At 38.0% G+C, this 26,835-nt stretch overlaps 1 protein-coding gene across 2 annotated transcripts in view; it reads right to left on the bottom strand.

Annotated features, from left to right (window-relative positions):
- The window catches only part of PITPNC1 (phosphatidylinositol transfer protein cytoplasmic 1), a 76,854-nt gene that overhangs the window by 48,390 nt on the left and 1,629 nt on the right, over positions 1–26,835 (bottom strand). The window lies entirely within an intron of this gene.

Raw genomic sequence — 26,835 nt, 5'->3', positions numbered from 1 at the left:
TCCTTCCAGCAGCAGGCACGAGCCCTGCACATGGGGTGGCACAGGACTCTATTTCACTCACAGTGAAACGTAACATTCTCCATGGACCAGTGATGGTGATAGAAAAGCTTGCTCTATTAAACCTGACAGCAGAAGCTGTTACCTGTTTTTCCATTAAAACGAACAGGATTTGTGGGGGGGAGGAGAAGACACCGGTGTGCCACGCATATTAAACACATTCCAGCTGGCCAGAGCCGGGATGTGCTGTGGCCAGCCAGCCACAGAATGTGTCAAAGGGCTGGGCTGCAAAGCTGCCTTTGAACAGGGAGGTTGACTTCTGTGAAGTGCAGGATTTAAAAAATTTAGTTATTTTAATTCAGTTCAGTTTAAGCTGGGAGTATTCAGAGTTTCATATGTCCTTTGACCATTTGAAAATTCAATGAAGTGCAGAAATAGACTTGAGACTTAGGTTTATCTTTAACTATAAGTGAACCAAACACGTGTGCATCTATTCATGCTTTTAGAAATTATTTTCTCCTTCTGCATGGCTAATGGTATTTGCCTGATGTTTAAGTAGATCTTCCTTCCCCTCAGGCTCCTTTTCTCTAATTACTCTTCTTCAGTAATTACTCATTTTTATGACTTAAAAAAATCTCTCACACCAATACCAGCAACTTTCAACTGCAGAGAATTCAATGGTTTCAGAAAAAAAACTGAGTAAACTTTGAGTTTAGAAGCACCAAAGAGACTACAAAGGATTTCATAAACTTTGTCAGAATCACAGCAGGGAATAATTCTGCAATTACATTTTTTGGCAAGCAAGTTCCTTACAACACATTTTAGGCAATATAATTCTGCTTATAAATATGAAAAAACGAGAACTTTCTTAGTATGCACAATCTAAAATGAATAAAACAGCATCAGAATTTAGTACGTAGTAGTAACAAGCTGAACAAGACAAATCCAATCTGCCTTCTGATATTTTATTCAGAAGAAAATGAAATTTTGTTTGCTACTTACAGTGAAATAAAAATATATTCACAGTCCAGAATATTTCATTTGATTATCACAAATACTTCATCCTACTTTCTGATCTTCTAAAATAAAACCGACTTCCATTTAATTTTTAAAACGCACTTGTTTTATTCCTGCATCCTGTAGATAAAAATAATATTATAAAGAATCCAGTGTCTGTAAATAGTCGAGGTCATTCCTGCATCTCTGCATCTAACTCAGGGATCAGGATGATGAAAATATTAAGGTTATCTGAAGTCATCTGATGGAAGGAAGCACATGAGAGCAATTGCATAAGAAGGAAATGAAGACATACTTTCCTCCCCATATTTTTGAGATACACTGAAGTCTCAAAACTAGTACTGAAAGAAGACATAATTTCTCCATTTTAGTTAATTAGAACAAACGTTTTCAATTTAAGTACCTACTCTATATATTTGTGACAAAATCCCCCTATGCTGAAATGAATCACTGCCATAGAAATTTATTACTTTTGTACTTAGGTCTGCGTTACATGCACGAATCTGTAATAAATGTTGGGAGCACATTTAGGGGAGAAATAGTTTTGTCTGCTACTGACTTATGGAAAATCAAAACTGCAGCCAAATAAACTGTTGGGCAGGAAACCTGGGTTTTGCTGCAGAACAAAAAGCAGCTTTGACACCTGGGGTGCACACGCTGGAGGGGTCAGGGTACTCATGTGTTTGTCTAGAGTTAGAGCACACAATCTTTCATTTCAAACTTCTCCACCTTGAAGATGCAAGTTCTTTGACAATGTACAGCTGAGCAGAATTGCTGCCTTCCAGCACTACACAGAACAGAAGCTCTTACGTAAGTATAAGCAAAATTTCCAGGAAGGACCACATTCCTGACTGAAAAGCTTCCAGAGCAGACATTCTTTCAATACCACATGTAGACTAAAGGGAGGATGAAGGCAAAGAATTCCTGACAAGGGACTCTATAGGCTTAATTCAATTTTATCATAATCCAGGAATGTGAAGCTGTATGGTCTCCAGATGTTTTTGCCAGATGGGGCCACAGCATTAGGCATTCCACCAGTGCTAATCTGGCTTTAGTGTTCTGTAAGGGAAGTCTAGAACATTACACAAACACAGCATCTCCTCTGGGACAGAACCTGGAAACAGTGCAGAGGGAGGTGCAGGAAACTACAACCTGCAGATTTGAACCAACACAGAACATGGGTTCATCATACTTAGGAAGATTGGAGAGGGTGATAATGTTTGGGTAAAATGGGATATAGTTTCTCAAGCTATACAGAGATACCTACATTCTGATTATGCAGGGGCTGTAAGATACAACTGGCAATTTATCAGTGCAGGTATCAGCATCTGAGAGAATCCAGTGGGACTAATGGAGCCTTGACCATGAACCAGGGAACTAAAAAACTCTTCAGGGATAGATATCCTTGCCTTACGCCCCTGGATACCAAAACCAGAAGTAATGATCAGCAGGGACAGTAGAGGAATGAGCAGCTCCTGGTTCTGTGCTGGACTGTGCACCTTCTGAAGTAGCTTGTACACCACCAGCAACAGATAAATCAGTTTCTCAATACCTCTAAGCACGAATATCTTTCTTTCCGCCACAGGAATTTTGTTTCGTGTTCTGCCCTTTTGGGAACTTCCAAGTACAAAGAAGTTTCCAAAAGGCCACTTCAGCTGGAACAGATCCTATTGAGTCCAATGGAAAGCCTCTCCTGTTGACTGCAGAGAGCTTTGTACGTAAGTGAATAAACAGTTTTCCTGCACTCCCTACTCCAGTTAACCACTTCCTCATTAGTTAGAGCCAGCTGCGTCACTTGGAACGGATCCTTTGGGTATAAGAGTTCATGGTGTACAGTAGCACCAGGGAATAGAGCTGAAAGCCCTAAAAACAAAATGTAAAAATAGATAAAGATTCTGTATAGAGAACCTGCTTTTCTTCCTGCAGTCTCTCAGACCAGCATAGTGCTCTGAGACAGTCATGGGAGCATCGTTTGTGTGAGAACTCCAGGCTGGAATCTGCTGTCTAAGACACATGTTTGAAATGGAAAACATGCAGCTCAAAGTGCACACACCCTGTAAAAAGCTGGGTTTGGAAAAAGTCAGAGAATTAATCTAAAGCATTCTGCTGTAGACTACAATAATTGACAAAACCCCAAACTAAAACCACACACACACAAGCTGAACAAAAACCTCTCCTCATCAGAGTCTAAAAATACAAAGAGATCATCGCTTCCTTTGCTGCCACCCAGGGCCTTCTCCTCCCCAAACGCTCCTGTCATTGGTTCACACTCAGAGAGGAAGTGGTTGCTGCAGCAATGGCAACCCAATGAAAGCTCTTTATCTCCTACATTTTTGATTTTTTTATAGCATGCAGAAAGAGCAGACAGCAAGACCACAAACTTGTTGCATGGCAACACAGCTTGACCTTCCCTATTACTTTTTATAAAAATAAAGAATTCAGAAAAACTTGGAGAATTCTTTGACATATGTCATGTGCCTGTAAATTATTCCTTGGGAAACACAAAAAGATATAATTAAGCAAAAAGATGGAAGAAAATATTAAAACATAAATGAAACTCACTAAAAATGTCCATGCCCAAACAGGTCTCACAGGTTGGTCAGTAATCTAATTTCAGTCTAACATGCTTTTAAATGCATGTGGTTCAGTCAAACATTTACAGCAGTACATATCTGCATTATTTCTAAGTTATAACATTGCTTTTACAGTGGTTTAGATAGTTTCTATTATTTCTACAGGCTTGTGACTGTGAAACATTTTTATAACAATTTTTTTTATTCTAAAAACTTTATGAACTCTCAGCTTTGTTAACCAGATAATGCCATGCTTTAATGGGAATACTCAGGGATTTCTCCAACAGCTCAAAGATTGGGTAAATGCCTGTTGAAGAATTTCCTCATTAACAAATTGAGTGCTTTTGTGGCCAGTTTCTCAGATTTGTTTTAAATCTCCCTCCTGTATTTGAACACTTTTGGGGTGGGAAGAGAGGGAGAGGATGTCACACTGCCTGATAGGTGTTACCAAAACAGTGAAACCTCTAACATCTGGTATTTCATGCTGGGCCTGGGAGCTTGACTAGGAAGATTTTAGCAAAGTAGTTCAGGGAACAGCTTTACTGGGAGCTCATGGCAAACTTTTCCTGCAAGATCCACACTGTCACTTTCCAGCCACTTGTTAATCTTTAGAATATTCCATTCCTCTGTCTCTCACATTCATTCACAGAATGAATACACAGAAGGAATGTTAATGGTTAATTATCCAACCTGGGAACCTAAATTCGCTATTTCTCTTTTTTTTTTTTTGTTTTGAGGTTGTTTTGCCTTGTGCTGTGTATGGACTGCAGGATTCTCCTGAGAGGCAGATAACCATCTGGGCATTCTGAATTCCTCACTGCCATGGCTGAACTGCCTCCAGCACCTCAGACACACAAATTAAAGCTACACAGTGGAACAGCAGAGCAGGGATATACCTCAGCTACACCTTCCTTGATCCTCAGCATCTGATACACCGACATCCCAGTCTTGGGTTAGCAAAACCACCACAGACAGCCAGGCTAAGCAGTGCTTCTGTAATATTTTCTTCTATCCAGGCCACAGACAATTAGTTAAACCCCCAAAAATAATGCATCTAATTCTACTCTTTGATTGAAAGGATAGCAATGAGCAATTTACTGCCTCAACTGGTCACAATTGTCACCAAGAGGCAGCCACCAGTTTGGCTCTGTGGGAAGCTCACAGTGTCACTTCTGTTGGAGCCAAGTGGCCATCTTGCTGTGAGCACAAATGCTGGCATGTAGGGCAATATGTGGGAAGAATTCTGGCATTCCCAGTGGGATCCATCAATGTATACAAGGTTCATGTGTATGTTCTACTATCTGTTACATTCTTTATCCTCTGTATACTCTAGCTGACCATACTAAACCTGCTGTGTGCCCATTCTCTTGTCATGATTCTGAGTCAGCTGAACAGCCACCTGATATAATCTGGATTACCAATAACTCACACAAAATAAATAACACACAGAAATGAAGTTACTTTAGAAAAGAAATTGCACCCCAGGTATACAATAAAATAGAACAGATAACACAGTGGTCTTAAAAATAATATTTAATTCCAAAAATGGAGTAGAAATTAAAAAAAATCAAAAGAAACTTTCTTTTTCAACTTGTTTCTTTAAATTTAAATTTCAAAACCTTTAATTACTATTGAAAAATATTTAAGGTGTTTGAAGTGAGTCCTAAACACAGAAGAGAAGTTAGTGTTGTAAAGAAAGCTCTTTTAAGGCAAGGAAAGACTCAAGGTTGTAATCAGGGCTGGTGGATGACAAGTGTTTTCATGTCATTTTTCCATGGCACTAACCGACATTAAAACTACAGTCTGGCAAGCATGACTGATTATTGCTTTATTTTCTCATTCTTCCAATAATTCCTAACAAACAAACACATAATGACCATCAACAGAGAATACAAAAGCTTAGATCCAACAACCAAACAGGGTTTCCAAAAGGGCAAACTATGTGTAAAACCAACTCAATTTGTTTTAGCGACGGTTCAAGGCTCTTCTTTGACAACTTGGAGGATTCCTGTCTCTAACGTCAAAGTGACAGGAATTGCCCAGTTCTTCCTGAGATACTGAGAACAATTAAAAGATTTGTATTCTAGCACCTGAATTACAGTGTGTGGAAGAGAGAAAATGAAGTGTGAGTTTCAGTCTTGGGTTCATACAGTATTTCCTACATTACCTGTTGATGCTGTCTTCATGAAGGCCAGAAAATTCCATGTGGAGCAAATGTGCATCACCCCAAAGTAATATTTCTAGCAGATCCAGCTCTCATGGCAGTTTTCTATCTTCCTCTATTTCTTTTTTTATGGGCAAAATAGGATAGGAAAAAATAAGATAGACAGAACAAGGATGACAATGCAGCATTATGGATCTGCTGGCTCTTGGTGGTCTCCTAACAAAATTTAGAAAATGACTGGTACAGAACACACTGACTGCAGGGGACTCTGAAAGTCACTCACAAACTGGAGATCCAAACTCTCATGCAGCTGCCTTAACTTGGGAAGGCTCTTTTTCTTAAAAATAGACCTTCCATTTTTCCTCTCAGCCCTGATGTGTGCTGCAGAGACACAACATGCTCTTCTACAGCCAGAGGGTTTGAATTTGAGGCTTGCTATTTATATAGTTATTCCAGTCCTCAACTGTGCCACCAAGCCCTGACAGCCTCAACTATTCAACAACTGACTTCTCTGACACAAAGACAGCCAGGATGGCTAAAGGTCATTCATATCAATAAATGCCTATGAATGATCAAGTTTCTCTTTTTCTTTTTTTATCTGTGGACATGAAAGGATAATTCAGTAATTTCATTACAACAGGAAGATCAAACTAGCATTGGTTTTTCACTTAAAAGACTCTTAAAGGCAGTCCTGCAGGGCTGAAATACTACACTATTCCTTGCCATTCCATTTTCAGTTCCTTTTCTCTCCCTTCCTTTTCTATCTGTTGGTGACATTCATATTACAAAACTCTCAGCCTTTACAAAATGAATGCTTTCATCTTTGCAGCTGAGGTGCCTGTGAAGTCAGTATGATGCAAAAGGTTTTCTGCATTTCAGTACCTTTGCCACATGAGTAACTGGCAGACGTCACTTTGGTGTCACTGTCCCATCTTTGCGAGGACACACATTTAGGGTAACAATGAAACACAATATTCACTTTCTCAAGTCTAGAAATGCAATCCCAAAGGGAAATTTGCAGAGACTCGCTTGCCTCTCCACTCATCCATAGACCAAATGTTTCCTTAAGGCCATTTGAGCGACATTTCTGCTTCCAATGACATCAGAAGGAAAAAAGTGACATTAAATGAATTCACAATTACCACTTGGTATCATCCTCAAAATCATTTTCTATACATCACAAAAACTTCAATGAAATTCCTAAAATTGAAATTGCCCTTGCAAGAATTCAAAACGATGGACGAAAGTGTGCTGTTTTATCCTTTGAGAAATGCAGTAAAAGATAGAACAAATTCACCTCAGATAGCCTCTCAGAGAACATCATCAGCCTAAAGATTTGTAGGAGTAGTTACTAAGTGAGAAGCTCAAAGAAGTGTAACTGCCCAAAATTTTCTTGAAATGAAAGATTAGATGTGGTTTTGAAGGTTATATGAAAAATATGCTGAAAGAAGATGATTTTTAAGAGCTGTCAAATAATTAACCTGTGAAACAAGATAAAAATAATAAAAATAATACAGACATGGACTGCAGTGTGAGCTCAGTGTGGGCTGACTTGTTTGGCTGAACTGCTCTGTGCTCCCAGGGTGAGACTGTTTCCAACACTTAGGCCAATGTTTGCAGGTAATCCAGGTGGAGATAAACAAGCCAATATTGCCCTCAGGACTGTCTCTATTCCCTTAGCTCCCTCTTAGCTTTTCTTAACTAGAACTTCTGTTTTATTACTGTTCTTTTTTGAGCAAAAGATAAAGGAGCTTGTAGCTGAATCCAAATAACCATTCTCATGTCCTGCTGATCTGTACTTGACTTGATCACAGCCACTGTCTTGCTGAATCTGGCCTATCAATATCAAAAGCAGTTGGTAGTTTGACTTAATCCAGTCTTGCTCTGACAGTAATTCTGATGAAGGCACTTTACTGCATGTGTTGTGTATTTACTAGCTGTCTGTTTATATTCCTAACAATGATGTTGATACTGCAGCAGGTCATTGCCAGTTAAGTAAAACACAAGTTTATGTTAACACTAACTATTTATTTTAACACTGACACAAGCAGTGTATTGTGTAAATACGTAGTGGTATTTTTCTGTTAACAGAATTGTATTTAAAATTTGTGTTATCAGTTACAGTAATACAAAATTGAACCACTTACATTGAAGAGATTTTGATCTCAAGTAAGAGCAGAGAAAGTAACAGAGGGCCAGTCATTAACTGGCTAACAACTGCCATTACTAGAGATTCTTCTCCTGCTGGTAAAAATACCACCGAATTCTAGTTGCAAGATGTTTTACTGTGTCTACTCCAGGCTCAGAAAACCACAATGAAAATGGCTCCAGAATGTTTCAGTTGCTGGTAAAAATAATAGCGACTATTAAATAAAAATGATTCATTGTATTGGAAATAAATGTCAGAATTTCATTTCCTTTGGAAGTCTCCTATGCCTACAGGGAGCTAGGAAAGGGACTTGAAATTCAACAGACATGTAGTCTTTGCATAAATACTTATGCATGAAAATCCCTTGGCTAAATATAAACCTTTAAATTTAAGTCTTTGCAAATACAACTCCATATTCTCAAAGAAGCTTTTTAGGGCTTTCCAGAAGAATTATCAAAATACTCTGTTCTTACTGCACACTCTCACAGATCCTACTATATTTAGGATATATGTTTCTCATGTTCTTTACCACCGTTTTTTTCTATTGCTTATTCTCTTCTATCATATGGCACTGTGTACATTCGAAATGCTTGTTTTATCCATTACTTCCATTATCTCAAGTGCAGCAGCCTGTGCAGTGCATCCCAAGGTTCCAGCACTGGTGATAAGAGCCAGCAGCTCACATGAGGCTGGATGATCACACATCACATGATGGCCCTGCCCATGGCAAGGGGTGGGACCAGATGACCTTTAAAGGTCTTTTCCAACCTAAACCATTCTGTGATTCTGTGACAGTCAAGCTCTTTTTTTTCTCAGAAGTTTGCAAGATAATTACAAACAAAAGCTAAGCTTAAGGAAACCTTACTCAGCTAGTAAAGCCAGGAGCTACAAAAAGGGATGGGTATCTGATTGGGTCTAAATGCACTTGGGTACCTAAACACTGGCACAATTAAATAATCATGTACCACTTTTTCTCCCTAGTCAAGGCAGTTGCATGCTAATGTGGATGATTTTACGTAGGGCTTCTGCTCCGTTTGCTGAAGTACTGAAAAACATTCTGGGAAGGGCAAACAGTGCCAGCTCAAGGTCACATGAAGTGAAGCCTCCACGTGAGTGTGAATCCTCTGGGCATCACCAGCACGAGGGCCTGGCTGCGGTGCAGGAGGATGAGGAATGATGACATTTAAGCAATGGAGGTAACACAAAGCAAATCACTTAATCCCAAATTTTTCACAAGCAATTGCTATTCTCTTGTTCCTCATCATCTGTGTACCCCACTCAACACAAGAGATCTGATTTGGAGAAATGCTAAATATTTACCAGATTGCCAGCTGCTAAAGTCTACGAGAACTGTGTTTCCAATTCCACCCTGAAAAATCAAGCTCCAAGTGTTAAATACTCAAAAAAAGGTGAATATTTTCACCTATTGTCTTAATACAGACTTTCATCATCTGCAAAATTATAGAACTTGTTCATTTACATAAGAATATTGAAAATAAATTGATTAATATTTAGTAAACATTCAGACAATTTAGTGATAAACATCACTCAAAACCATGATAGACACTGGTTCCAGATTCAGAGATGTAACAGTGGAAAAAAAGACAAAAAATGGTATCATGAAAACATGGTGTTCACACCAGCCTCACCCAGCCTTTTCAGGAGCCAGTTTTAAGGAAAATATATTCAAAAAGCAGGCAAACCAAAACTATATGGGCAATATTGATTTTGACACCTCCTAATTCTAAGTGCCCTGAATTCTTAAATAACAATTTTTAAATTAGTCTAACAATACAAAATTACAATTTAATTACAATCCAAAATTGTAATTTCCCTGCTGTTTTGGAATCTCTGCAAAAGGATAGAGGCTACTGAAATCTTTGCAGACAGGTGAAAATGAAGTGAGGTGGCTCTGAGCTCAGAGAGGCAGCTTGCAAATGTACTTTTTCCTCCTTGCGCTTTTTTTTGTGGTTAAATAAAAGCATTCAGCTTTCAGTTCTTATCTTTTCAATGTGTTATATTCACACTACAGGAAACAAACATCAGCATTTTGACCCTGTGGGTTTTTTTTTCTGAAAACAAGACATTAATACAGGGTAGAACAAGCAACAGCAAAACTTCATTTTTTAAACTGGAGAAGCAGCAAAATTAATTTTGAAAGCTTCTTCGTTCACAGCTGAAAGGCTTTGTACAAAACTTCATCCTGGAGTGATATTTTCAGCTATAATATAGGGGTTAGTAATGGAAATGCTGACAGGCCCATAATTATGGAAGCGGAGCGGGCACCACTATAAAGTATATCAGATAGGCAACTGCTTAAATTCAGTACAAGGTATCAAAAGATGTTCCTGTCTGTCCTCATTAAAGCAGCACTTGAAATTCCTTTTAACCTCCATGACTCAAACTATTAATTTGATGTTCATCAGGACACATGCACCAGGACTAATACACCCCATTTTGTGCCTCAAACCGAATTGGTGGATCATCCGAAATGGTTAAGCTCATAGAAACTGGAAAAATAAATAGCAAGGCTCAGAACATTTTATTTTACAGGACACAAACTGAAGCCATGTAAAGTAACATAAAAATGACACACCCATTCCTGTGCTGTATGAGGTTTTCAAGCTTCTATTTAGATACAGATAAGCAATGATATATTTGTGTGCAATTACACTTTGGGATACTGAGGGGGAAAAAATGCCATCGCCTCTGTTCACTGGATCTTGTTTGACAGCCACCTCATATATTGGCATGAAACTCTTGATGCCTGCACAAATTCCATGTGTGCAAAGGAAAGAAGAACAAGGCTGGAGGTCCAGGAAGGCAGCTGGGTGAATAGTATGTTTATAGCCTGTGCAGATTTTAATTTATGTTGTTAATTCCACCAAAAACATTCACTAAATTGGTAGCATGATTATAATGTGCACAGTATATTCTATTTCTGTAATATATCAATTCTGAAATTTCATCTGACTGTTGTCTGCTGTAATAACGTTCTTTTCTTCAACAGACACAGCAAGAGCAGCAGGAGGTTACCTTTGAATTATTTCCAACCATATACTCTATATCATGACTCCAACAAACTCACTCCTATTTCCTTCTCTGCATTATGGTGCATGAAAACTACAGAAAGAGTGAATTTACCTCTCTTGCATCTAGCCAGAAAATTGAATTTTTGGTGCCCAGTTCTTCTGAACAAGCCCTTTTTCAAGCTTTTTTTTTTTGTTGTTGTTTTTTTTTTTTTTTTAAAAAAAAAAAAGTATGCATTGCATTCTGTACAAATCTAGGTCTACAGCTCTTATCAAATAAGGGAAATAATGAATGTCACATTCCACAGAAGCTTGCTTCACTGGAAATGGGATTGATGGTGTTTTTGATGACTAGGTAGAGAAAGAAAACATCTCACTGAACAGAAAGTACTTTCCCATGGAAAGCTGGAATAGTACTATTTTGAGTAATGCCCTACTTAAGCACAGGGACACCCTCACTATGTCACTCACACAAACGTGATTTGCATGTTTTGATGGTTTATAATTCTGCCTCAGACTACAGCAATGCCTTCTACAAGATGATTCAGAAGATTATTATATTTGCATATTTCCCCCATTCCTGGCAGCAAAAGCTTCCACGGGCCATCAATTCCAGGACTGCAGCCACTACAGGAGAGCACGAACAGCAAAATGAAGAGGTCCCAATGCTGAAATCATTCCTAATTGACTGTGGAGCACAGCTGGGGCTCCCAGGATTCCTGAACTTGTAGTCATGGGATGTTTTAATTTTCTTCTGAGGAAAACACACTTTCTCCTGAGAAACACAGGATTTCAGATATCAACAGAGGACAATGTAATTTTGTAGCTGCAGAACAAGGGGCCACATGAAGAAGATTTTTGACTGTTAACTCACTTGCTGAAGAAGATGAGGCAGCAAAGCAACAAATGCCACAACAGAAAAAGGTACTGGCTTACCAAGCCAGGCTCATTCCTCCTAGCTATCTACTAAGCAGAAAAAAATCATTCTTCATCTTGTGCCATTTTGTCCATATTATGTATCATTTAGCAAATCATCAGGTTTACAATTTTATTAGAAGTCCCTAGGAAACAGTTTAAATTTTCTAACAAAATTTGGTCCTCTGGTAGCACAGTTTAAAGAACATATAAATGTGAATGTCATATGCAAAAATTACTTGTGGTACTTTGTGGGAGAGTAAGACAAAGCACTTTACCTAAAGCCAGCAGAGCTCTACAGAGTGCAGTTCAGGACAGAATTGTCTTGCATGTCACACACAGTTTGTGTGTCTTCATTCAATGAATCCTCTCTTAAGTTCATATTTTTGTATTCTTACTGTAAAAGAAGAGAAACTTCCAGTGGTTTCACTGTGTAGAAGTGGACCTGAGAAGGGCATTAATCTTGCTGACCAGCATGTATAGGAATGCTGTCAATTAATTACAAGCATATCAAATGCTTGACTGCAGGTTGTGTACGTGGCATGCTTTTCACTTACTGATTTACAGTCAGTGGGAGGAGGTTAGAGCGAAAATGTAACTACAAATCAAAGTTAAACACGGACATGGAAATTTATCTCTGTTTTCAAGACGGATAATTCTGTGTGTGCTGGGCATGAACCAGGGCTGTGGTGATGAAAGAACAGCAGAACTGTGTTTGCTCCTGGCAGTGACAAAGTGGGGAACTACTCCTGGAGCACAAGGCCCTGTTAGTTTAGATGCTGTTCATCCTGCAAGAGCTAGAATCTAAAATAAAGCAAATGTTAACTCCTTTCTGAGATAAAACAATCAGAAGAGTTCACAGTTCCAAATGGAAACCAGGGAACATGACATCCTGCCAACCAGCTCTTGGCAAAACAACTCCTAATATAATATGCAAATACTGGTGCACTGATAAATATTACTCGCAAAATATATTAATAAACCACATAAAATCCTATTAGTATTATTGCTACCTCTGTGATTCTCTTTAAGAAACAGTCCCCAAAGAGTTGATGATTTAAAGGAATAAGAATTGAAAAAACAGTAATCAAAAATCCTCTCTTGAAGTTTTGTGCTTACATGCAGTAAAGCAGATAGCCATGGTAAAAAAAATCTTAGTTGGTATTCTAAAGATTGAATCTTTGAATTTACAATTAATTCAGTATGTTGTGTTGGCATTAAGTTATAATTCTATACTTTCACCAAGTAGGACAGGAGTTGTAGTAATTTGCTTTTCACATGATTTTCATTTGCTATCATCTATTCAATGTATTGAACAGAAAATTGAGAAAGAGCATATGAGAGTGGTTCCTATTACTCAAGAAAAATTAAAAAAAAGTGTTTGACTAGCACAGCTTGAATGAATAAACACAGAGTGAAATTTAAGACAGCTTCAGTGAGGAGAAGTCATGTGTCAATTTATGTTTAAAGAGGTCAGCAGGTACACAGCCAGAGCAGATCCAGAGGATAATGGACAATTTAATATCAAAAGCCCATTTTGCCAAGGCCACAGAATCACAGAATATGCTGGGCTGGAAGGGACCCACCAGGACCATCAAGTCCAACTATTAGCCCTCACAGGACATCCCCAAGAGTCGCAGCATGTGCCTGAGAGCACATTCCCCCATATCCTAAAAGAAACAAATTTCCCATAAGGAAGGTCCTTGCATGGACAAATCATTGTCTACAAGGTGCAATAAAAAGTGAAATAAACAGACAAATAATTTTTAACACTGGAGAGAGAGAGAGTGTACAGTTAAGTCCCAGAGGAATTTGGGCTGGATCTGAAAGTGTTCCACTCATCATTAACAATGGTTGTAGCAACTTAAGATAACTTGAACCCAACAAGGATGGAAAGCTACATTTTTGAAATTAACCTCCTACAAAAAGGATTTAAAAGAGGGAGTGGGAGGCATATCACAGAGAGTACAAAGAGAAAAAAGGAGAGAATACAGAGGATACAGTTACAGTGATCACTTGCAGCCTGCAAGGTTCAGAGAGCAACTCTTGATTACGTGAAAAGCTCAGTAACTTTATCTCCTTGACCTTAGAGGGAAAGAACACCTGGGACACCAGCTTAAAATTCTTTAGCCCAAATTCACCACGGGGTCACCTCAGCACTGCAGATGGAAGAGTTCAGGGATGAAAACTTGGGCTTCACTGTGGTCTTCTACACACAGAGGAGCCAAAGAACTCTCAGTTTCCTGCTGGTTAGCCTGTGTCACACAGCTCTGGTACTGCTCCTGCTTCTCAAACAGAGAGGTACAGCTGGGCCACAGGGCTGAGCAGTGTGAAATTACAGAGAAACATCTCAGAAGGTCAACTGAGAGGAAACCAGACCTCCCCTATTGGCAGTGCAGGAATACAGTGAATACAGGACATGAGCCTTCAATCCTGGGCGAGTTATTTCTCATTCTTATGAAAATGCAATGCACATCCCAGTGCTATCCTATCTTAAGGTAATGATTAATTTGTGGAGTTGTTCAGAGTCTGCCTGAAAAGGATCCCATATTCAGGATGTCAGAATGGCTTTATGCCACCCACAGGTCTTTGCATTTTCATGACAGCCATTCCCTGAGCAGCTTCATTAGACAGATATGCTGAAACGCTGGCTTCTGTCAAGAAACCTTTCACAGAAGAGTTTGCATATTTTTTGAGTTTAGAAAAAATGCTAAAGATTTAACAGGAAAAAAAACAGTAACTTTTTATTCCATCAGTATAAATACAACATATGAAGAAATAATCCATCTTTGAAGCCTAAGAAACTGTTTTAAACTAGCATCAATATGCAGGTATGTGAAATAACAAAAAATAGTCTACTGATGCACTACACGCTTTAGACTTTTATGATATAATTTTTCTTTCCCTGTTTTCGAGAATATCATAATGCAGATGCAGTGCACTAATTTGCTACAGAAAGGACACAAAGAAACAAATTTTCAGTTGGTTTACTGAGGTGAACTTTATATGTCAACTTGAAAAGTTTGCTGTGCCTCCAAAACAGTTTTTGTTTAAATCTGGCATATGCAAACAATTTGCACACATAAATCAGTGGGTGATGAAATGTTGATATGGCTAAAAGCCCTGTTGCTTTGAAACTCCTGACTGGAAGGTGTCAAAAGTCCAAAAGTAAAAGAAGGATTTGCAAGATAAGACAGGCAAAAATGTATCTCAACGGCTCTGTCATTATTTTTATGTCAGTGATTGCATGATAAAATATTTAATCAGCAAGTCTATTTCTTTTCCTACATGTTTTCCTTATATTTCCAGTTTCCAAAAAATGGAAAATACTTTTAAATGTCACCTGATGGAGCAAGTGAATTCTATTGCTATAAAACTTATTACTTAAATTCCTTTCTCTGAAAAATGCATTCTGTGTCCTTCCTTTTTCCCTTATTTTTCACCTCTTTTCTTTTAACTGACAAAATGGGTAAAAATGTTTTAAACCAAGAGCATTTTCACTTCAGAGTAACCTGTATTTAAAAAGCAAGATACCAGAGAAATGAACACTTGGTGCAGGAGGGGGGAGTATCAGGAACCACCCATCAACACCAAGATAAAAATTCATGCCACAATTTCACACAGAGAATCGTGACTGTTAAGAATGAATATTCATAGATAACTGCTCAAGAAAAGTGTGGAATAACCTGATATAAACTCAACAAAATGAAACACAGTCACAAAGCCTTCATAAACTTCAAGACTACATTCTGGTTTGTGGCTGATGAAGACCTTGCTGAAGCAGCAGCTTCACTCCAGACTCCTGCTCTCCTGCCCACACTGCTAACACTGGTTAGAAGAGTGAGGTAGTTATTTCCCAGGTCAATATATATTTAGATGAGATTTAGGCAGCTCCAAGGCACAGGTGTACACAAGGACTCTGGGACTTTCAAACTCAGCACCAGCACCAAAACAAAGCAAAGGTCCTACATCTCCAAAAAGACCAGGTGAAGGGACAGCTGAAGTGGGAAAACTCGGAAAGGCCAAGAAAAACCCAAGCTGGAGACGAATTTCCATTAGACCTGTGAATGCAAGACATTGTCCTTAAAACAGATGATCTACTAATCTACATTAATCACCTTCAGCAATGCTTTTTTATTTCCTTTGATCAAAAACATCTTACAAACACAATTTTTTTTTTCCTTAACTCACTATTCTTGTCAAAGGATTGGATTGGCTGCAATGCTGAGTTCTCTCCTTCCCTTAGCATTAAATATGCATGAATACTTCAAAGCCTAATGCTTTATTGCACACTTACTGTTACATGGAAGTTTGTGAGTGGCCCTAGGGAATGTCCTCAGCTTTTCTGTAACAATAAACTCAATCAAGTGCTACCTATAACACAGGCCTAAAGTAGCTCACTTAATTTGCAAGTCTAACTTCCAAAATTGTGGAAAAGGCCTGCAAACAAAGATGTTAAGTATAACAATCCATGGAAAGGAATGCAATTGCTGGGAGCTTAAGGCCTTAAGGACCTCCTTGCAAAGCTTTAAGGCTCTCTGACTCTTGGTCTTGTGTACAAAGCAAGTGACACTGGTTTAAATAACATGAACATTTCCAGACAATGTAAACCAGCTTAAAAACCAAAATATGACAAAACATATCATCCATGAAACACTATTTTGCTTGGCTTTGTTTTACAAAATGGTAAATCTGAAAGGAAAATGGAGAAACAAGAGACAACCCTGAACTGAGTTAAAGAGAAAACTGTGTATGCACCCATCTCCTGCTTCTGAAAATTCATTTTACATCCTATAGCTATAGGAAAAATTGGAGGACCCAATTAGCCAAACTTAATAAAGACAGAAGTCTGACAGCTGCTTCTAAAAATGGTACAAAAATCCTCATCAGGAAACTGCTGTGCAGAACTCAGGCAGCAAGCTCCACTCTGCACTTCACTGCTCACACTATCCTGACTGCAGCATTTGCACCTGGTTACTTTATACTCCTGGGCATCTGGCTTTTTGCAGTAAACACAGAGCATGAAATTATTTTGAATTATTTAATCTTCACATCTTAGAATATTTTGGGAAGAAAAATCTACACCACCTTTTTCCCCCCACCTAAATGTTAAGAATAATTTAGGATATTATCTGTGTGTTTCTGTCCTTTTACTTTGAAGAATGGAAAAACATATACGTATTCACATGTGAAAACATATATTTATATATTATGTGATTCATGTAGGATGTATTATAGATACACCATTTAACTGATTCTATTTGGGTTGACAAAATTTAATCAAAAGCTATTCTTACAGTCATGAGAGGGGGATGCTTTGAATAGTTGTGATAGTAGGATGTGTCTTGGAAAATGTGGAAAACCTCAGTGGAATACAGAAGGAAATGAAGAGTTGAGATGAGGTAAAGGGCTAAGGTGTGGAGATCATGAGCAAACAGCAATTGCTGCTCCTCAGATGCTGGTCAGGAATCAGAGCTTTACCCAGAGTTCAGTCCCAAGGGAAGGATGAGACAGAGACCAGCCCCAGGCATCAGAGCAGCTCCTTCCCTCCTGCAGAAGAACACTTGCTGCTGAAGTGGAGGATGCTTATTGATGGCCACTGGCATTCCCTGGACTGTCACAAGACAAATCACTCATGTTGTTTACTCCAGTCCTGGCCACTGACTGAAGACAAACTGGCATGTCTGAAAATGTCTTGGCAAGGAGGCAGGAGTAGAGGTATCTACATTTAACTTGTAATATGCTTTCAGCATGATTAAATAAAAACATTACCACCTGTTACCCTTAATTCAGTGGGAGTATCTATTTTCAATTATAGCATTTACTATCCACCCTCAAGTATGGCAAGGAACACCATGGCAACATAAACACAGTCATGGCTGCTTGAGAAAGTTAAATTATAAATAGCAATGTATAGCCCATGAGGTCCTGGAAATAAACGAACTAATCCATAGGCATTTGTTACTATGACATAACATTTCCACTCAAATGTTGTTTGCCTCATCTTAAACTCCCTCAGAACAGATTTAGAAGTTCAGCATCACTTGACTCCAAGCGAGTTCAAGTTCAGACACGAAAAAAAGCAGAGACAGTGGAGAAAATAAGCTATAGCAGAACAGTGGAGAACAAATTAACAAAAACAACAAAATCCCCATTTAGGCTTTATTCTGTTTCCACTGAAGTTAATGGGGAAAAAAATCCCAAATGTATAAAAGAGTGCCCTTAATATAGACAAACATGTTTTTATACTGAATCATCCCTGAGGAGAAAAAAGGAAAAAAGAAAAAAAAAAAGAAAAAGAAGCAAAAATACTGGGTTTAACTGAGTAGCAAACAGTTTAGAAATGCAAATAAACTTAGCAACCTTCTAAGACATCGGAGAAATTTTGGAGCTCTCTTCAGCTTCATTCTGGGAGAAAGATCCATGGTAACTGCGGGAATACAGGGATTCAATCTGAGCTGAGTACTCAAGAGGGAGCTGAATTATCAATTGTTCCAGTCTGCTGTGCAGTTCCTTATTCCCTGCAAAGCCCAGGCCAAGCAAGAGCAGCAGCTTTTTGCCAGCTGGCCACACGCCTGGGGCTGGAGAGGCTTCCTCACTTCAGAGTGACCAAGGGCTCAAAAATGGGAGAAAGGAAATAAAAGGTTCTATAAAATCAGGACTGAACGCTGAGAGCAAAGAGCTAACTGAGAAATCTGTGGTGTGAGGACAGCAAGAACTTCACTTAGTGTAGGTTCACAGACATCACAGAGGTTTGACACAAATCTGGGGTCTTAATCTAAACGTGTGACAATGTTATTTAGGTTAGGCAAGAATAATAAAGACTTAGAGACATCGGCTCAGTCTCTTTCTTGCTCACAACAACAGCTTTGAGAAATTTACATTTTCTTTTAGTTTACAGCCATTGGTTAAAGTCTGTTTTTGGTCAGACTGATAAAAATCTATAATGGATCTCCTGGGCAATGGAATTATTTCAGATTTACACCATTAAAATGGAATTTAAATTCTCAACATTTCTGTTCTAAAACTATGCTGTGTTTTATCACACATATTTGGGGAAATCTTGGTCTCTCCGACATCAGTGACAGCACTCACTGATATTATTGTGGTCTAATTTCCACTGAGTGTTTTTCTGTTCACACAGAGTGAAGCAAAACAAAAACTCCCACACTGAGGGATGATTTAAATCAATTTTAAATCAAGTCTATAGGATAAAAGAAGTAGGAAAGTTATTTAAGACTGTAATCATGTGTGTATTTAATGTGCTTAATTTGGCTTATTGCAAGTCATTGTACAATTAATTTATTAAATGAAAATATTACTTAAGAGGTCAGTTAATTTGCACTTTTGAAGAAAACCTGACAAAATCAGAGAAGTAGCTGGATAAATTTGTCAATCATCTTTCAGAAGATAAGATTGTAATACTAGGACCAGTGTTCAAATGGACCTAATTAGTGAGACTATTTAAAAACGTCTATGTGTGACCATGAGAGATTCAAGCTTGGCATGAGTAAGAACTTCAATCGAATTATCATTGTCTTTATCTTTCTGGTAAAGACAATTTTTTGGTTCATGGTAGACTTTTGTATTTTGGGAACCTTTCAAGCAAGATGGTGCCACTAGCACAAAAGGTTATTTCAATAACTTTTATATAAAATGAGAGCAAAAACCTGAAAATATATTCAAAAATTAGTTGTGTTTGTCGTCAGTGGCTGATTGTTAATCAAGCACTTGAGCAACAGTGTGTGTCACACTGGAGTGTCATTATCACACAATTATTTTGTCATGCATTGTAATAATATTTTTACAGAAAAAACCCTGAACACAGTCATTAATTCGTCAACACATTAAACTTAAGATGACATTTAGTGTGATGAAATGGAAAATAAGGCATTCTCAGCATGCCCACAGAAAACAATTCCCACTGAGCCTAAATATTCCTAAATCACTTGGGCAATACTAATCTTAGAACAGACACATAAAATCTCCTAAATAAAGACCATTATTTTTCTGGACAGCATATGAACAAGTCTTTTACTAAATCTGCAAACATTCGTGTTCTGTACTCACATGACTCCTGGTGCTTTAAATTAAGTGTGCTTGCACTTATGGATGTGCTGGAGTTTGGAGGGTGCACAGAAAAACCAGCTTTGGAACTGCAAAAGTACAAAACCAATAGAATCCAAAACTGCTTCAGCATTTTCTAACCACAAACAAGAAAAAAGATGGAAGATGCATATTTTTTTTCCCCAAGAAGAGCCATTAAAATGTCATTCCTACAATTTAGCACCCTGCATTGTACTTTAGAAAATTAAAAATAGCATTTTGATACATATCCAAGGATTCAAAATTGGCTGATCACTTATAACCAAAATTGGAAAGAAATTATGAACTTAGAAGGAGATAAACAAGACTAAGCCCAGACTAGAAGCATTATATATAAACACAGGTGAAGTTCAAGTCTGGTTTTTCCCACCTACAGACTGTAAATCCATCTGTTAATCCAACTTGAAATCTAAATTACCTTTTCTTCACTCCTTTTTAAACACAGTCAATATTCCTGGGGAGCACCTTTCTCCTTGCTTTTTAGATGCCTGCAGACACTGGCAATTACACTTAAATACATGCACAATATTCCTACAGAGAGTTCTTCAGGCTGCACTGGAGGGCTCTCACAGCAAATTTGCATGAAATATCATTATTTGCTTTATTTTGATATAAAGTCTCACAAAATCTACTGCTGGTCATGATAGATGCTCTATGAACCAAAGAAGATAAAGACAAATATAACTCTGTGGAAAAAAAAAAAAAGATTCCAAGTAAGTTTTCCATTAATAAGGATACAAAGGATTATTCCTTACCCACAATGACTGAGAATATTCAAGGGTTTCATGTGTGTGATATCCATCCTCATCCTCAGAGTATAAAATGGTTGCTTGTGTGTTAGGTTGGACAAAATGGAAAGCCTGTGTGGATTTTAGCATCCATAACTGACTTGCTTCTATAAGAACAGCCTGGGGAACACATTTGTCACCACTCACACAGAAGAATTTAGTGAATGAATCATTGTTATAAACTATGGGTTTTCCATTATATGACTAGGCAGCCTTTTGTACCCAAGAACGTGATCTCTAACAGATTTTAACAATGCAAATGCCTATCAGACTAAAATGAATACTTATGAAGGAAAATATAATTTGTAACCTTTCCTATTTAGTATATAATCTTCATTTTTCTCTAATCTAAAGGGCTTTACAGACTTTAAGAGTTATTAATCACCTATTTTTTTTATACCATATACTGTCAAGCACATGAAAATTGGTATAGTTATATTATTTCTAACCTTACAAGTATGAAGAAATCAGACTGGACTATGGGAAAATGTATTTAACATATCAGAACTATCAAACTTCAAGACACCAATATAGACATCTACATTCATTATTAGGTACATAAACAGAAGTTGTTAGAATTTCAGAAGTGCTGATCATTCAACATTAACATCAACTCTTACAAGAACTTCATGTTCTCAGCAAGACAAAGTTCATCCCAAAATAAAAAAAATCCAGAAAACTCTAAGTTTTAAAAGCCAGTATTGACATTCTGTGTTTTTCTTTCCCTGTTCTTTTGTTTCCAAACTTACATTATGCTTCAAAAACAAACACAGCTCACGGAGCTCTTGATAGCATCAAGGCTCTGCAGAGTGCTTTAGCTAGAAAATGTCCTAAACCACCAACAGGCTGCATTTTCTTTTATGGGAAATGCAAAACTGGGCCTCTACTTTGCTAACAAAATCCTCAAATCAAATGTGTAGTATTTTATATATTATATATATGTACGTATATATATATATATGTGTGTGTGTGTGTGTGTGTGTATGTCAGAATCTGGTGTTCCTTGGGTAATATCTAATCCTTTCCACTGAAAGATTTTTTTAATGGTTTACACTGAAGTCTGCAAAACAAAGATTGTCTTGTTTCTTTCATAGAGTTATACTGAAATGTGCAAACAGGAGTAAGGGAGAAAACTGCATATTTTTGGATTTCTATTTTCAGTGGAAATCAGTGAAGGTTCTACATCTTCTCTGCACTGCTGTACTTTTACAGCTGACCACAACTACTGTAAGAAGGCCAAACCAAAGCAAGGTGTTTATTTTTTCCCATGTTAAATCTGTTCCTTCTTGCAACTAGACTGTGCAGCAAAAGAAAATTGAATAGTTATTCTTCCTCAGTGCTAAGAGTTAACTTCTGGTGCTCTCTCTCATAGGTGTTACCTGTTAAAATGATTTTTCCCAGGCCATAAGATTTAAGGTGAAATTAAGGTCACACTGTGTGTAGCAAAGGCCTTGTGAGGAGAGGAGACATGTCCACCCACCAAAGACCACATCCAACGCCTTTGCTGACAAGAGACATATACAAGGAATTCTTTTAGAGGGTAAAAAGATGCTCGGAATGGTGTAAAGAGGTTTTCTAGCTTAATAATTAACTCTGAATCCTCCTCAGACAAAAGTGTCAGTGCCTCCACTGTATTAACTGCAAAAGGCAGGTGAGGCTGCTGATGTTCTCAGAAGGCATCTCCTGGCAGAATGATTAACTACAGAAAAAGGTCCTTCATGTTTCACAGCAATTCAGTATATTGTAAATGAATTGTGGTGAGATTCATTAGAGCTGTTGATATTTTAAACTAAAATTGCACAATACGCCTCTGTTTTTGCTAGACAACTTCAGCTCAAAAATGCTAGATAAACGTTTTCTGCAGAGGTCATGGACATGACATAGTCAAACTATAATTTCATTTACAAGTAATTAAAATAAATTAGATTTGATAAGATGACTTCAGCTTAAGTTTGTTTGTCCTCTTGCTTATGACCAACATACTGCTTTTACAAGTGTTTCATACATTTATATGTTCCTGAAAATATGTTCTGTGGCTATAGTTGGAAAGTGAAGGAAATGGGCACAGTTGACCATTATTTAATCTATCTGTTTGCAAGATAAGTAGTCTGCCCTGCAGCAGATCACTGTACATGGGTAAAAAATGATTTTACACTTTATACCCTACCAAAGGCTTTGCTGTACTACACACATATAGTCATGTCCAAATATTGTAACACCTGCTGACTCTCAGGGCATAACAACCCTTTCTCAAATGCTTTCAATGAGCTTTAAATCTGTCTGAATAAAACACGTTATAACATGTACCCTTTGTACACAAAATGGGAGACCATGAAATCTTTTAAAGAAGAAGCGTACACAAGATTCAGAGGATACAAATACTGTTTACACAGATGTTGTTGAAATAATTTTACATAAATAATCCACACTGGGAGAAGTCATAATGCTTGAAACAGGAACTAAACAATGGATATTTTTATAAAGCAGCAAGGATAACACCTCTAAAACCAGATTTTGTTAATGCTGAAGAGACTTTTTGTTGAAAAACATGATCTGCATTTACAGACATTTTGCAGGTCTCTGCTTGTTTGTATTCATGACAATACAGCTGTTCCTCCACACCTCATGCAAGCAGTGATCCCCACAGATCCAACTTAGCTTTTATTTAAAACACCGAGTGGGAGTGATTCCACCAGCCTCAGCAGAGATAATCTTGGTTGAAATAAAGAACAAAGGAAAGAAAAACCTGTCAGGACTTCAGGTGCTGGCCATGCACGTACAGTTCAAAACTAACAGAAACCTTAATGGTCATTCCTGCTTCCAAGGAAAAAACCCTATGACTCCTGTAGTTTATTTGATGTTCAGCTTTCAAATTTACACAACCCAGCTTCACATCACCCATAGCATTTTACAGGACTAACAACTCAATTTTCAACAGGATCCAGCAAAAATGTCTTTCCATTTATTTCCCTAAAGAATAATCACTTTCTTCACAAATCAAGAATTTCACTATACTTTGCCTCTACCCAGAAGTGTTCATTACCACACTAACCTATCACATTTGGGTTACATTTCAGATAAAGGCTTCTCTAAAACACAAACCCATGTAATTCTTCATGTGAAAAATTGTGGAATTCTAATTGCAATGAGCTCCAAGCCTGAGAACTTTTTAGAATCTCCACTCTTTTCAATTGCTTGGTGCTCTTTTCAATTGCTTAGGAATGTGTTTTTTTAACTGATGATATTTAAAACTCACAATGCAGCCTATTATAATATTCTCTCATATGATGTAACAAGCTATTTGTAAGAATGAACTAACACATGAAAATGCAAGGGGAAAAATAACCAAGCAGCAGGCTCATTTATTAACTGCAGTTGGAATGAAGGCTGGTAACATCCCATGGAATTACTGGAACAGGTGATACTTGCTTTATATATTAATGTAAAGAAATGTTTTTTTCTAATTTACAAGGTCTCAGTATTAACAAACTGATTGAATTTGCCAAAAGTACCACAAATGAGGTAAAGAATTACTTCTCATTGGCAATCATGTTGGTTTTGTCAACCAACAGTTCCATCCTGACCTTATTTGCAAAGTACTTACAGCAGATGTTGTTATTTTGCTTAGAAGGTAACATGGTGCTTCCTTTATCAAATTATTTTAAAGCTGATCAGGCAGCTTGTGACTATGCACACACAACAGACCTAAACAGCTGTCAAAAATTCAATTTACTGAGAAAGTCTCAGCCTTGAATAGGAACTGTAGTGTGGTGCCACTGCACCTCAGAAAGAACTCTTGGAACAACCCATCTTTCCCAGTGCTTACGGACAAAGAACAAATATGCATCTCCAACTCCTGTATCCTGGCTCAAAATACACCACAACAGTTCAGTCTGTAGCAAACAGCATTTCTTAGGAGTTGTTTTCTTTGCAAGAAAGCATTTGGCCTCCAAGCAGACAGGTAGATAAACAAATGTCCTATAAATATTTGGGTATCTTATCTAATAAGGGCATCAAGGAAAGAACGCCTCAGGAACAGGATCTGCAGTAGCTAATGAAGGAATTTCCTATCCACAACAGTGCCAGGAACTCTTCAAACCTGGAGACAGTGCTGCTGTTACACTGACACCTATCAGTTTTTCACTCTTCTCCAGAGATAAATTTAGGCTGTAATAGCCAGAGCAGCACGAACTCCTACACTGCTGCATGCACAGATATTTACATGGGAGGGCACGACTTCCAGTTACTTGCTGGACATGACACAACAATTTACTGCACATTTTTTCACATTACACACAAAATCTGACTACAGAAGATTGGATACAGGTACTTGGCTGACAGTGCCAGATTATTTTCACAGGAATGATATGAAAACCACTCTGGTGTTGGTAACAACACCACAAATTAAGTATGCAGTTCTTTCTCATTCATGTTGTGAGACTTCTGTGGATGGATAACTGGCAAAGCAGTGCTAAAAACAGAAAACTGCTCAAAGAAGTGCTTTTGGATGTACATATAAAGTGCACAGACTGAAAGGCAGAACATCCAAACAACAGAAAAAACAGTTTATTAAGTCTATGTAAGAAAAACAGCACAAAAAGGGAATCCATGCTGTTGCTTAAGAAAGAACTGCATCTTTCCCACACCTGTTGAGACAGGACCTCAAAAATTCTTGTGTACTTAACTGCCAGTGGTGTCAATGTGGGTCAGGAACCCGAGTGCCACTGCATATCAGAGCCCAACATCCCAACCCAGGCAGCTCCTGTGGAAACTGCCTTTCCCTCAAAGCCCACTGAACTTCAGAGTGACTTTGCACCCTGCAGAACGCAGTTTGGGCCTCTTAGAACCAAAATACTCTTGGCTTTTGAAGGGTGAGCATTGCTTCATGATGTTCTCCTGACGACTGCACAATGCAGCACCTTGTTCTACAGAGATAGCAAAAAATATCACTGTGTTGGTAGTTAATGTGCAACTGAGGGTAAAAATAAGATAACACCACCTTCCTAAGACTGTAAGAAATGTCACAAAGATGAACCACTATAAGAAATACAGTGTGGGACATCTTTAGTATACAAATACTGTAAGGAAAAATATGGTATTTGCTAATTTCAAAGTTTTGTCCTGGTTCATTTTATAATTAATAATTAAATTGATGCTAAACATCAGACATGTCTTAGGTTCCTCATTCAGGCATCTCAGTCACAGTGCTTGGATTCAATAATGGATGATTCAACATAAGAGAAACAACAATATCGAGTATCTTTATTAATTCTGTTAACATTCTAGAGAACAAATGACATCCAACATTGCCTTCTGCCTCATCATGAATCAATGATTCCTGTTTTGGAAGATTTTTGAACTTTTCTGCATCTGGAAATCTTATTTAACAATAATGTTTCCAAATAAATTAGATCTGCTCCCTTCTGATGATGTAATGAACTGTTATTAACTAAGTGTGGTAGTCTAAGGACATCAGGAACTGGCTTGGATAAAATGTTGTCTACATTAGGGTAATGCAATAAACCAAGAAAATTATGTATTAAAAGAATAATGCCATCCAATATCACAGCATATGATATAACTTGGATGGAAACATGCTAGAATTGAACCTATGTCTATTTAACTTCATGTATATACTTCATATTTATGTATATAAAACTTCATATATATGTATATGTATAGCTGATTTTAGCTTCTGCTCCCAGCAGAAGGAATTTCCTGAGCAGCCTGAAGTAAATATTTGGCAGTTCCAGTTCTGAGTTTCAGAGAACTGTTAATTTGCCAAATCTGAACATACGGACAAAACGACCATTGAGGCGACTACTCTGTCACACCCGCGAGGACTTCTGCACTCATACTGGAAAAAATAAAACTGTGCGGCAAAGCACTCGCCTGGATGGAGCCAAAGAACAAATGTGTACATTAATTAGCGGATTAATGAGTGAATTGGGGTGTTCACCCCGGGACCCTCGGTCGGGACCCTCCGGCGGGGCAGGAGCGGGGCCGTGGCATGACCGGAGCGGGGCTGTGGCAGGACCGGAGCGGGGCTGTGGCGGGGCCGTGGCAGGACCGGAGCGGGGCTGTGGCGGGGCCGTGG

The sequence above is a fragment of the Parus major genome, chromosome 18, assembly GCF_001522545.3.
Source record: "Parus major isolate Abel chromosome 18, Parus_major1.1, whole genome shotgun sequence".
NCBI classification, from domain to species: Eukaryota; Metazoa; Chordata; class Aves; order Passeriformes; family Paridae; genus Parus; species Parus major.
Note: the sequence above shows the minus strand (reverse complement) of the source record. Positions and strands in the feature narration are given on the sequence as shown.